At 36.9% G+C, this 13,064-nt stretch overlaps 1 pseudogene; it reads left to right on the forward strand.

The window, feature by feature from the left end:
• The first annotated feature begins 12,174 nt into the window (after nucleotides 1-12,174).
• LOC120604713 (uncharacterized) lies at nucleotides 12,175-12,280 on the forward strand (annotated as a pseudogene).
• Nucleotides 12,281-13,064: the final 784 nt, after the last annotated feature.

Below are 13,064 nucleotides of genomic sequence, written 5' to 3' on the forward strand. Positions count from 1 at the left end.
TCGATTAAAAACTTCATATACTTTTGTATTTTCCCACAGTGTTAAACACAGAGTAGGCCCTCAATAATAAATAGCTGAATAATTCTGATCTTTTGCTTCACCCAATTATTTTGTACCATTTCTTCTGCATTTACTGGACGAAAGCAAAGGGCAGGAAGAAAGTCCTATTTAGTGTTAACTCTCAGCCAAATAAAGTATGTATTTTTTCATATTGTATAATTTTATTTATATGCAATGTCCAGAATAGGTAAATCCATAAAGACAATATAAATTGGTGGTCGCTAGGTATTGAAGGAGGGGGAGAATAGGGAGTGACTGTTTAATGGGAATGGAGTTTCATTTTGGGAAGATGGAAGTGTTTTTAGAATTTTTTTTCTTCCTTTTCTTTGTGAGCATAATTCTATCTCCCTCTCCCCTAAGCTGCCATGATGTTAGATGCGGCTTTAATTTTTTAAGGTAGTTTTTGTATGCAAAAAAGATTACTCTTAGGTTTTTTTTTTAATTGATGATAAATTGTTACAACTCCACAAATGTAGCTCATATTTAAGCTTTTTAGTTCAGTTTAAAAATCTTGTTTTTCTATTTATAAATCCAGCAAATTTTAATCACTTTTAAGAGAGCCTTTGACTAATGCTTAGCTCCATTTACAAACTTAACTAACCCTGGAATATTTAAAGTTTCATTTATAATTTAAATATGCTTGATTTTTCTTTTTTTTTTTATAGACAATGATTGTTTTAACTGACAAAACCATTTCTAAGTACTTAAAAAGCTATTAAAATCTAACACATCAAACTCATAGATATAAGAACACTAAAATGTCTTAAATCTTTCAACATTACAATATTTTACAAACACAACTCTAAATCGATAACTTTTAATTAATTATCTTAAATTGGAATTACAAAACCGAACTGTTGCTTGAAGAGGCCACGTTCTCATATGAATATTTACAATTTCAAACATGAATATATCCCTTCATACAAGATTATAAATATTACAGGTTTGGTTTTATCAAATATTTATTCACTTATACATTATGAGAAAAATATGTTACTCTGATGAATTTTGAGGCTTGCCTTCCCACTCGATTTTGGGACTTGCCTTCTCAGCTATTGAAGGTGCTTAATGCCTGGAGATGTTGGCTTGGACATAGTAAATCCTCATCTGGGACTAAAATGGTCTGGTGGCACCCCTTTTCATAGCTGTTGATAAATGGCCTCCATTTGGAGTGATCTCGTAGCCGAAGTTCACTGGATTCAATTAAAAATTTTCCCAGCTTTGCTTATATGGGAAGTCTGCTATTTAACTGACTTTTATAGATGTATTCTGCAATATCTAGTTGTACCAAGCTAAGGTAAGGGCTCAGATAGCACCTTGCTTGATTGGGTTTTTCATTTCTTTGGTTATCAAGGTATGTAAATATATTTGCATCTAACTCTAAAGACCTTTGAACTGAAGAAAATCATGCTATTATATTTCTTATCTAGAAAATCCACAATTTTTACATATATGTAAAAATTATTCAGTTGAATTAGGGACATGTCTCTCGGCTGTGCCTTTGTGGTCACTATGTCTAAGAACATTCGATTACAGATGTGAGCTATAGATTTATATAACGAAGTCTAGAAGTGAGCACTTTGTAGAAATCCTGATTTTACCCTGCCTGATTCTTCCATGCTGCAGGGGGGAACAGAGAGCCAACCGTGGAGAATGAAGCCCCAACTAAGCCGTTAACAACTATAAAAAAGTCTGTAAAAGGGCACAGCTGTGATGCTTCTGAAACTTTGTATAGAGGTCAGGAAAGGGGCCAATGTCCTACAGGGTAATTTTCATGAACTGGAGTGTGTGTCTACTTTGCTTCGGGTGGTATCCTCAGTGCCTAGGCCAACACATTGTAAGACATTAATAAAAATGTTTTGAATGGATGGATAGATGGATGGATGCCAGGCAGGGTACAAACACCAGTCAGGTCCTCTCCTGTGCATATAAAGGACACATGTAGGATTCTGTTCATCTGGCTGCCATTTGGCCAGGAGCTAGGTCCTTTTAACTGCAAAATTTGTGAGTGGAACAGAAGCCACTGACTCAGGAAACACTTGAGATGATTTTATAAAAAGTCAAGGTAATGCAACAGAACAACAACAATGACATGGTAAAAGGCCTAGAACCTGGCTGTCATGACCAAGGAGGACCTTAATGGTGCTGTCAATATAATGTGTGTGATATAAGAATTGTTTTTAAAAATGTGATCCTGGTTTTCTTCAGTCATTCCCTGATATTGTAAGCACAGATAATTGTGCTTACAATACCAATGAGGACAGACAGGCAGGGAGGCAGGACACCTTGTTCTTGCTTGTGATCACTCACATAGCAAGTTTTCAGTCTGGTTTTTCTCCCTAGCTTCTTTTAAACACCATACCAAGTAACACTGTAGACAGGGAGCTAAACTGTCTATGGAAATTCTCCCCTACCAGATGGGTTCCTATTTTCTTACTGTGTTTCTTTGCTGTATAGTTATAGGGGAAAACAATTAAACAACAAAGAGCAAACATATGAAATAAAATTTTGTTATCCGTAGATAAAGAAGTACATCAATTTTGTGGGGTGTTATGAGAAGAGGAATCATAGGAATTACACGATGGGGTGTGTGAGTAGAGGCGATAGGTTGAAAGCCCTTTCTTAGGTAAAACAGGATTTTAGGAGCAGCTAAATGAAGTATGAGATCTTAGTCAGAAAGAAGATGATACTTTAGTTATAGGATTGGATGTGAGGAGATTGTGGAAGAATTAAATGAATGTGAGCTTAGAAGGTACAGAGGGGACTGCTGCGGGACGAGAGAGCTTATTTTTGTTAATTAGTATTAGTCTTTAATGTCGAGGGGATTGGAAAAGACTTGGATTTTAAATCATATTAAATACCAAACCAACAAGTATTTTTTGAGCACCAGTTGTATGTAAGGCACTGGAACATTCTGTGTTTTCCCCTTATATTTATGGTCATTTCTCCTGAAATGAGCATGGATGAGAAAAGAAGAGTTACTCTAAGTTTTTGTATCCTTGGCCATTTTTGTCAAGGGAGCACAGATAGTCAAAGACTGAGCCAGCCTTGCAAAAACAATGCAATGCATTTGTGGAGTCTCCTTCATTACTATTTTTATTCTTGTAAACTAAGACTTAAATACTATGTCAAAGTAGCTGAAACACTCCCCAAGGCTCTTCACAATATGGCAATTACTGAAATGGTTTCCTTCCCATTATGCAGCCAAAAAGCAGTGACATCATGAGGTAGGGAGCAAGAGCAAACAATGTTTAATTTGTTCTATAAGGGTGTCGTGGGAATAAAAATATTCTCCTTTTCCCCTGAGGTTTAAATATGTGGACACAACCAAAAAATGCAGCATTGATGCTGCACACCAAACAAGCCCACACTTCGCCACCTAATTAAATAATTTTAATCTAATGAATATCAGCAACAAAGTAAATTGGCATAGCAGTGAGTCAGGGCGTGATTCCAACTGAAGCAACTGCAGAGCTGGCGCTGCCTTGCCGGGACACGCAGAGCCTTTCCGCTTGCTTTCAAATGACGCCCTAGCTGCACTTTGGCTCCAGTTGGGCAGGTCTGAGAACTCGGCTGCATCTGGCGGTCTCCCAAAGGGAACTGGACACACCTTCACCTTCTGCCTGGTGAAACCTGGGTTTTAGCAACCAGAGAATGCTGGGGAATCGAGCTGGGTTAAGTGTGTTTCCTGGGGCCGTGGGTGCAGGGTTTCCCCAGCTGGCCTAGAGTTTGGTGCTAACAGACTATTTACAAAGGTGAATGCCAGATTCCTTGATCTTGGTAGTGGTAGTTCATGGTGTTATTCTGTGTTGTTTTGACATGAGATCAAAAATGAACTGCATTCCATCTCAAGATAGTGAGATTTTGCAAATATTTCAAGAACAATTTTTCATCCTTTACCATTTCATTTGAGTTTTCCCTTTAAAACCACGTTCTTTGCTTCTTGCCCCTGCCATAGGAAGAGAGAGCGAGAAAGAGGTGGAGCTAAGTTAAGAAAAAGGATAGGCTAGAGCTTTTTAGCATGGCAAAAACAATGACTTTGGAATTATTCTGACATATAGGCTGACAATTGAGTTCTGCTGCTCAGTGGTTTGGTGACCATGGGCAAACTCAGTTTTCTCATCTGTACAATAGGAATAATAATGCAAATTCAGTGAGATAGCTTATAAAAAGTGCGAACTGAGCTGGTCTTCAGGGAAGATCAGTCTCCTTGGCTGAGAGGTGCATACACCATTTACGATGGACATCCCTTACTTTCTAGATGCCTCTGTGACAGGGGATTCCCATCTCGTCACTTAGACAGGAAAGTCCCTTCTTATCATGTGGGTTGTAGGGGCGTGGGAAGATTTCTCCTACTGCTGTGGCAGTAGGGGTTAGGGGAGTCCCATTTCACCTCTTTAATAATGGTGGAAAAGGGGGGAAAGACAATGTGGAGAAAGTCGCTTCTGGGCAAGAGTTTCAGAGGTTGATGGGAGTGGAAACAGATTGTTCTTGCTGTTAGTTTCGTGCTTCTGGAAGTGAGAGTGCTTGTTTATTTCTAATGCACATTTCTCTATGGGCTGACTCCCACCCCTCTTCAATGTCCTTCCAGAAATCTTTTAAAATCAGTAATATCAACACTGAGCAAGGGGTTCATGCTCCTGTACCCTCCTCTTCTCATTAGCCATGGCTCTTAATTTCTACTTGCAGGATATGCCCATAATGTGGAAACAATTCTATTTTTAGCTAAGGGATATTTGAGAAACTCTGCTTTAATTCTTACAAATGGCATGCAAAATAGTAACAACTCATCCTTGTGGAACTTGATGCTTAGTGGGAAGAATCAAGACACAATTGGAACGGAGGAAAAGCTCTGGGCCTTTGTGTGGCCTTGGTCCTTCCAAGAGGAGATGGAGAATTGGCTGTTGGATTTAAAGTATCAGGTTTAGAAGTTAACTGTAAGTAAGATATACTGATTTGAAGCTGTTACCATGTATTTAGTAATTGAATCCAGGGGAGATGATAACTTTACCTAGGGAAAAAGTAGAGAGAGCTGTGGTTCTCTACCTTGGCTGCATTTAAGAGCTTTTTTGGGTGGGTGGGTGGGGGGGAATACTAACTCCATAGATTCTGATTTAAAAGTAGGTATAGGACAATATCTGGGCCATGAGAATTTTTAAAATCAACGCTGTAGGTGATTTTAATGTACAGCCAGGTTGAGAATCACTGCTCTGCTAGTCTCTCCCCACCTCGTTTCCCCTCTTTTCACATTACTTCAGCGCTTCTCAACCTGAGCTGTACGTCGGAGTCTCCTGGGAGATTTTGAAAATCCAGATGTCCATGCTATACTCCAGATCAATTAAACAGGAATTTCTAGGGATGGAAATCAGGCATCAATACATTTAAAGAATGGAAGATTTGTGCAACCCATGCTGAGAAGAAGATAAGGAGAAAAAAGTATCAGGTAGAGACTGAGTTAGCAAAGCTGACTGAGAGGCTTAGCACACAGACTAGGCTGACTTGCTTCATTAGGCATTTGGTATCAGTGCAGCATTCAAAACAAAGTTGACAAGAAATAAGGACAGAGACTCATTCCTGATTTTAAAGAGGAATTTTCTGATAATTGTACTATGCTTCTAGTCTGTCTTGCTTTTACTATGAGTTCGTATTCTGTTGAACTTTATCAGATGCTTTTCCTGCATCTATTAAAATGTTCATATGTTTTTTAAAAATCTGTTAATGTACTGAATTACACTAGATTTTCAAATATTGAACTATCCTTGCATTCTTAGGTTAAAAACAACTTTATCTTGATATATTGTCCTTTATCTACGCTATTCTATTAGACTTTGCTAGTATTTGTTTAAGGTTTTTGTGCTTTTATTTATGAATTAGAAACCTGAAAGTTACCTTTCTCCTCATGTCTGAGTAGTTTTGGTATCAGGATGATTCTGTTTGTATAAAACGACTTGGGAACATATTTCCTCTTTTTCTATTTCCTGGAAGATATTGTATAAGGCAGATGATTTTGTGTGTGTGTGTGAAAGTTTGGGAGAATTTTTGTGTAAAGCCATCTGAGCTTAGTGTTTTCATTGTGGGAATATTTTTAAATATTGCTTCAGTTTTTTTTTTTTTTTAAGAGTTATAACACTATTCAGGCTGTGCATTTTTGCTTAGAACAATCTCAGAAAGTTGTATTTTTCTACTTCCCAATCTCCCTTATTCCTGCATCTATTTCAAATGTCTTTTAAGCCAAATTTCCTGCTACTTCCATTTTTTTTTAAATTAACATTGGCTCTCAGTACACTGAAACGTGGCTTCTGCTTCCTCTGAAGCTGCTTTGACAAGGATGCAAATGGATCTCCATGATGCCAACTCAAAGATTCTTTTTAGTTTTTTTTTTCTTTTGATCTTTGTGATTTATTTTGAGACCATTTACCAGTCACTCTTCCAGAAACTTTCTAGTCCTTGTCTTCTGTGACAAAATTATTTTCTGATATTCTTCTATCTCTCTGATTATACTCTAAAAAGCTCATTCTTGGCTCTTCCTCTTTTTCTCATTTTTCTTTTCATTCTATACAATCTCCTCAGATAATCTTATCTACTCTAATCTTTTAAACATCACCCAGGTTTTATAGAGTCTGAAGCCTATATAATTTTGGAGTCTCTGTTTAAGAAAAAGAATACAAAATTAGGTATAGGGCCTCACCTTGGAAGCAAGGAGCATGAAACTTAAGCTTTATTAAAATTACAGTAAATGTGTCTCTGTCTACATGTATAGATAATTCCCAAGTTGGCATATTTTTTATGACCTCTTTTCTAAACTTAAGATTTGTAAGTTAGATTACTCATCTGTCCCACAGTGGAACTTAAGAAGTCCTACAGTGTAGAAATTTTAAATCATGGTCCCCGAATTATTTGACACACCATTCACTGAGAAATGGGGTTTATGTCCTTCTCTCTGAGTCTGGACTTTGTGACTGCTTGACCAATAGCATATAGTGGAAGTGGCGTGGTGTCGAGTTCTGGACTTGTGCCTTAAGAAGTTGACATCTTCCACCCGTCATGTTTTAGAATGTTTGCTTTTAGGACTCAGACATCCTGTTGTGTAAACATCAAGCAGACATAGGAGAGCTCACAGAGGTCCCTGTAGGCAGACAGCACCTTGTTGCCAGCCATGAGAGTCACCCATTCTGTAAGTGGACACTCCAGCTCCCAGATAGGCTGCCCTAGTTGAGACCGTGTAGAACCCAGATGAGATTTCCCCACTGAGCTCTTTCCAAATTGTAGGTTGGTGAGATAAAAAAAAAGATTGTGATTTTAAAATCTTGCATTCTGGGGTGGTTTGTTACACAGCAATACATAGCTAAAATACACAGGAATTTCAACCTACTCCTTCCCCTGTATGCTCACTCATAATTAAGGATGGTAGCAGGGACACTGTTACCCATACATGTTATGAACATTCATTCTTCCCTCACATCCAATTAATCACTATGTTACACAGTTTCAGATTTTACCTCTTAAATATTTCTTTCATGGGCTTCCTTTTCCCTACCCCTTTGCTTGTAATGCCCTCTATCTCTTATGTTTTGCAGAAGACTCCTAATATATTTTCGGCATCCATCTTTGTTCTGCTCAAAATTTGTTTTCTGCACTGCCACAAAAATGCTCACAAATAAAGTCTCACCTTGTTACTTCTCTGCTTAAATTCTTTTGATGAAATAACAGAAAATAATTAAAGATATTGTATAATTATCACATTTTGTGACTGAAGAAAGACTTGAGTTTACAGATTTAAAAATCACAACACAAACACATAATATATTCTCATGAAATTTGCAACAGGCATTCTAACCTCCAAACTACCCTAACCTCTGCCTCTATCAAACAACCCACAGCAATAACAACATTTTACTTCCAGCAGATCAAAAAGCAAGCTGCCTTGGATTTCCAATCTGCCAGTAGTAAAAAATAAAAACAACAACAACAATAGAACATCTGTGAGATTTGAGGGGGTATAGTTGTTAGTCAAAATTTTAATACCTAGCCAAACCATCATTTGTGAGAGAAATAAAAATACAAGAGCCTAAAAAAAAATATCACCCACATATGCTTTCTTGAAATAAAAATGATTCTCAATATTACTTGTAGTTTATCATGTCCTATTCACAATGAAACTTTTCATATCCAGTTATGTCATGAAATTGGATACTATTGCAGTAGCCACTATACTATTGCAAAGATTAGTAGTATTAGCTAATACTTTTCAAATATCAATAGTTCGGCAATATTTAAGATAAATTGACTTCTGAATGCTAGTTTTTGGGGACTAACTGCTATTTAAAAATATTGTTTCAATGAGAAAATTTATCTCCAACTTCCGTCCATTTAACTTAAACAATTTTTAGATCATTATGTGGAAATATGTGAAGTAATTTGTCTTTCAGTCACACAAATGATAGCTTGACTTTGAACACATAATATTAAAAATTTATATTCTTAATATTTAACAGATACACATACTTGTGAGAATAATGAACAATTTTTTCCTGAAAAACATTTCTTTTATTCCTTGTTATTTCTCCACATCACTAAAATGTTTGGAGATCAGATTCTGAGTCTGTTTCAAAGTATGACACCCAAGAATTGGTTTTAGTTTGACATCAGTTGGCATTTATTTTTGTTCTCAGATTGCCTTGGATCTGAATTAAAGCAAATGACTCTCCTAAATCAATAGAGAGTAGGTATGGAGATTGAGAAAGTAATAAGATTAACATTGTAATATTTGACAAAGAATTTAATACTTAGAGTACAGAATAACAGGTATGTATGGTGCCACTGACTTTTCCAGAAGCACATTTTAATTATAGGACTATTTGGATATTATACTTTCAGAGTAGCTTGTAAGTAATTGCAATGCTTAAACAGTTTTACTTTAGGGGGCATTTTAGTCATGTGCTATTTTTACAGGTTGTTATGACAGAAGTGGTTGTATTAGAAGTGATTGTGTATATGTTCTCAGGTGACTTAATTCTAATCCAGATTCCACATCCAAATGGTTATTTTAATCCAGAAATCATTCTACCAGGTATTCTGGTAACAAGTTTAACAAGTAGGAGGAAATGAAGGTAGGAGTGTAGGTACTCTCCCTTCCATGGTAAGGAGTGTTGTATGTAAATGGGTCATAGATTGGACTTTGATTTTTATCATTGTGTTTTAAAATTTTTTCTCTTCATAAGTCTAGGAGAAAGAGAAAAAAAAGAGAATAAGTTGTTTCTTGCTGTACATCCTTTAAAAAAAATATGGGAGGTTGTAAAACTGTTGTATGTTTTTCTAAGGACTTAGGTTACTAGAAAACTTGAGAAACTTTGGTTTTTGGAGCACTTAATGTTTGTTCTGCATTGAACAGATGAGAAAAGAGTTGAAAGAACTGTGTCAAGTGTCAAATGATCCTATTGTTAGGCTGTTGGGTTGAGATGGTTGGGAGGACTAAGTTATTCAGCAACATGGCTCCTGAATTAGGCATAGGTCCCATTTTTTCCTTCTCTTTTTAGTTCCAAGTCTTAGGAAAATAATAATCTGGGCAAGGAAGAGCTAGACAGGATGGATCATGAAAATAAAGATCTCATCCTACAATTTTAATTTGATTTCAATATAATCTCAGCAAAACTATAAAAGACAGGTAACCTGAGATTTCTCATCAGGCCAGGGGCCTGTGGTCCCTAGTTCTATGGAATCTGGAGAAAATCCTAAAGTTCTAACACAGTCATAGCTGTACCATGGTGTAACTGAATGAAACTTGAATGTCAGAGAGTGTTCTGGGCTTGTCAGCTGTGGGTCATTTTCTGTTTTCCAATCTTTTCATTAATCATCATCATAATTACCTAATTGATTGTACCACCTAGTCACATACAAAGTACCTTATAGTTGGGTTATTGAAGACTATGGAGCTTGCAAAGCATCTATTTGAATCTTACTCCCTTTAACTTCAGCTTATTATGTTAGCAAATATTTGCTTAGTTTTTTTTTTTTTTTTACTACACTCTAGGGTTATCTATCAGTGGTACTGTTCTGCCAAATTTTAAGGTTAATCTGATATCGTCATCTTGGAACTTTGGCCAAAATCCTAGCCAGTGATCGTGTGCTGATTTATTTCTGCTAACATTGGACTTTCTGGGTTCAGAAGGTTTGAATAATTCATTAAGGAATCTCAAAAGTCTTCTTGACTGTGAGGTATTCTTTAAAACTATTAAATGGATCAAGTAAAATTCATTAGCTAAAATTCCTGTGGTTGAAATTTTGATACACAGTTCATAATTATCCAGAGAAGTGCTAGGCAAATTTCTATTTCACTGTGCTGCACTTTGAAAAAGAGACTTACCTAAGTCAGCTGTGACTTGAGTTCTCTTCCAAGCAGCATAGTAAGTGGGGCTCTGCTTGGCTGAAGAAATGTAGTACAATCGTAGGCAGGGAATTGTAGAGTTTGGGGTGAGAGAAAAATCTGTACTATCTCTATGCCATTATATAACCCATTACAATTTGTTTTCCTGGCATAGAAAGGTAACATTCTTTTTAATCAGGCTAGAGAGTGCCAAGAGTGTCCTTGATCTAGATCAGGGTGAGGGAGCTTCATAGCTGCTCTTCTCAGATATGGGGCACATATTCTGTGCCTTAGTATTACAAGTTTTACAAATATCGCCTCTAAAATGTATACCAACATAGGTATGATTAGCCTAATTTTACAGATCAAGAAAATGCTCCCAGGAAAAAGGTAGGGGAAGGGCAGATTTCTAAATGTGCAAAATCATTTCCTAAAATGACTGTGAATAAAATTACTGAATTTTATGAGCTGGCAATGAGCTGGCATCAAAAAGTATGGAGCTTGACAAAAAGGGAAAGAAAGGTTTTATTTTTTGCAGACCAGTGGTTAAGATTTTGTGAAATTAATATTCACTACATATGTACCTTATCTAGATGGTAGGCTCATTAAATACTCACTGAGTACCTACCATGTACTTGCTAGAGGAGGGGCTTCCGTTACTTCTTCATGATCAAATAATTTTGAGAGTCTTTCTCTTTCCACCTCAGTCTGGGAACTCCTATTCGTTTTTTTAAGAAGCAGCTCATACTTCATTTCCTCTTCGAAGCCCTCTATGAATGCAACAGTTGGACATTAATCAATCCCTGCTGTAAAGTTTTGTCTGGAGTATATCATAGAACTTATCCTACTGACCATGTTTATTTGTGAATATGCCTATTCCTTCCTGCTGGACTGCGAGACTGTGAATTCCACATCACAGGGACTGGTTCCTTCTTCCCTCTTCTCTGACTACCACCACACCCGCCACCCCACACACTCATTCCCCAGTGGTGGTTAAGTCAGCCTGGCTCTTAGTAGCAGTTCATTAAGCTTGCTCAATACATGCATTACTGTATACCAGCGAAGCAGAAAGTTATTCTCTTTCAAAGTCACTCACAGTTATAAGAGGTGTGACTAACAGCACTTCCTGCTGCACACTTTACATACGTTATCTAATTTAACCTTGCTACAACTCTATTAGGTTGGTATTTCATTAGTCCCCTTACTTATAAGACTGTTCAGAGATATTAAGTAGCGAATCCAGTATCACTGAGTTAGTAAGTAGTGGAACAGGAAATGAAACCTATTCTGTCTGACTCTGAAGTCATGTTTATTCCACTAAGTTACACAGAGTCCCATAAAAAAAAACGAACTACATTTTACAATGTCATTATCTATTTTACTCTTTACATTTCTTTCAATAGCATTATATTGCACAAACACTGACTTTCCCAGCTCTGGGTATATGCCGCCTGTTAGTATTGAGTGGAAGAGAAATTTTCTCAATATCTTTCCAGTGTACTAATCAATACTCTCAGCATCCACCAAGATTTTAGCATGCTAAAGAGGAGAGCACAAAGTAAAATAAGTCAGACAGGGAAAAACCAAATACTATATGATTTCACTTACATGTGGAATCTAAAAGACAAAATAAATAAACAAAACAGAAATAAACTCATAGATACAAAGAACAAATTGATGGTTGCCATATGGGAGGGAAGTTGGGGGTGGGTAGGTGAAAAAGGTGAAGGGATTAAGAAGTACAAATTGGAGTCTACGGCCATGCTACCCTGAATGTGCCCGATCTCATCTGATCTCAGAAGCTAAGCAGGGTTGGGCCTGGTTAATACTGGGATGAAAGACCAGGTGCTGTAGGCCAAAAAAAAAAAAAAAAAAAAGGAAGTACAAATTGGCAGTTACTAAAATAGTCACAAGGATGTAAAATACAGCATAGGGAATATAATCAATAATATTGTAATAGCTACGTACAGTGTCAGATTACTTTATATAAGCTATATGAATGCCTTGTCACTATGTCATACTTCTGAAACTAGTATAATATTTAATATTGTATGTCCACTGTAATTGAAAAATAAAAAAAATTTTAGAAAGAGACGAGCACACTCAGGGTCTGAAATGTCCTTAGACCTTAGGTTCAAGAGAGTCTAGGAAAATACCCAAGTGCCTGTTGGATATGACAGTCAGGCAGATCTGAGCATATTTATTCTGATAAACCTTATCCCTGAAAAATCTGGGTAAATTCTCAGTCTCTCAATAGAAAGAGATATGCAACCTGGAAGATAAACGTGGAAGACAGAGCACCTGTGTGGGAGAATTCTACCGGATGGAGGATGTTAACTTAGGGAGATTGTGAGCTCCCCTTGGGATAAAAAATTCTTCCAGGGCAGGGATGACATGTCTCCTCATAACTCCCGTCTCACAGTATGGAGTGCTCACCAGACCTGCTAGGTAAGGTTTTGTTGATGAAGTACTATCCCTTGTCCCATAGATCAGCTGGAGCCATAACTGCAAAGAATATAAAATAAGATATAGATTATACTCAGCAAGGCTGAGGGTAAGGAAAAGCTGTGGGAATCAGAATATCTGCATAGAAATCTAGGTATCATTTATAGAGACTCTGACAGTACAGAAGAGAAAGCAG

Source organism: Pteropus medius, unplaced genomic scaffold, assembly GCF_902729225.1.
Source record: "Pteropus medius unplaced genomic scaffold, Ma_sr-lr_union100, whole genome shotgun sequence".
In the NCBI taxonomy this organism is placed as follows: domain Eukaryota; kingdom Metazoa; phylum Chordata; class Mammalia; order Chiroptera; family Pteropodidae; genus Pteropus; species Pteropus medius.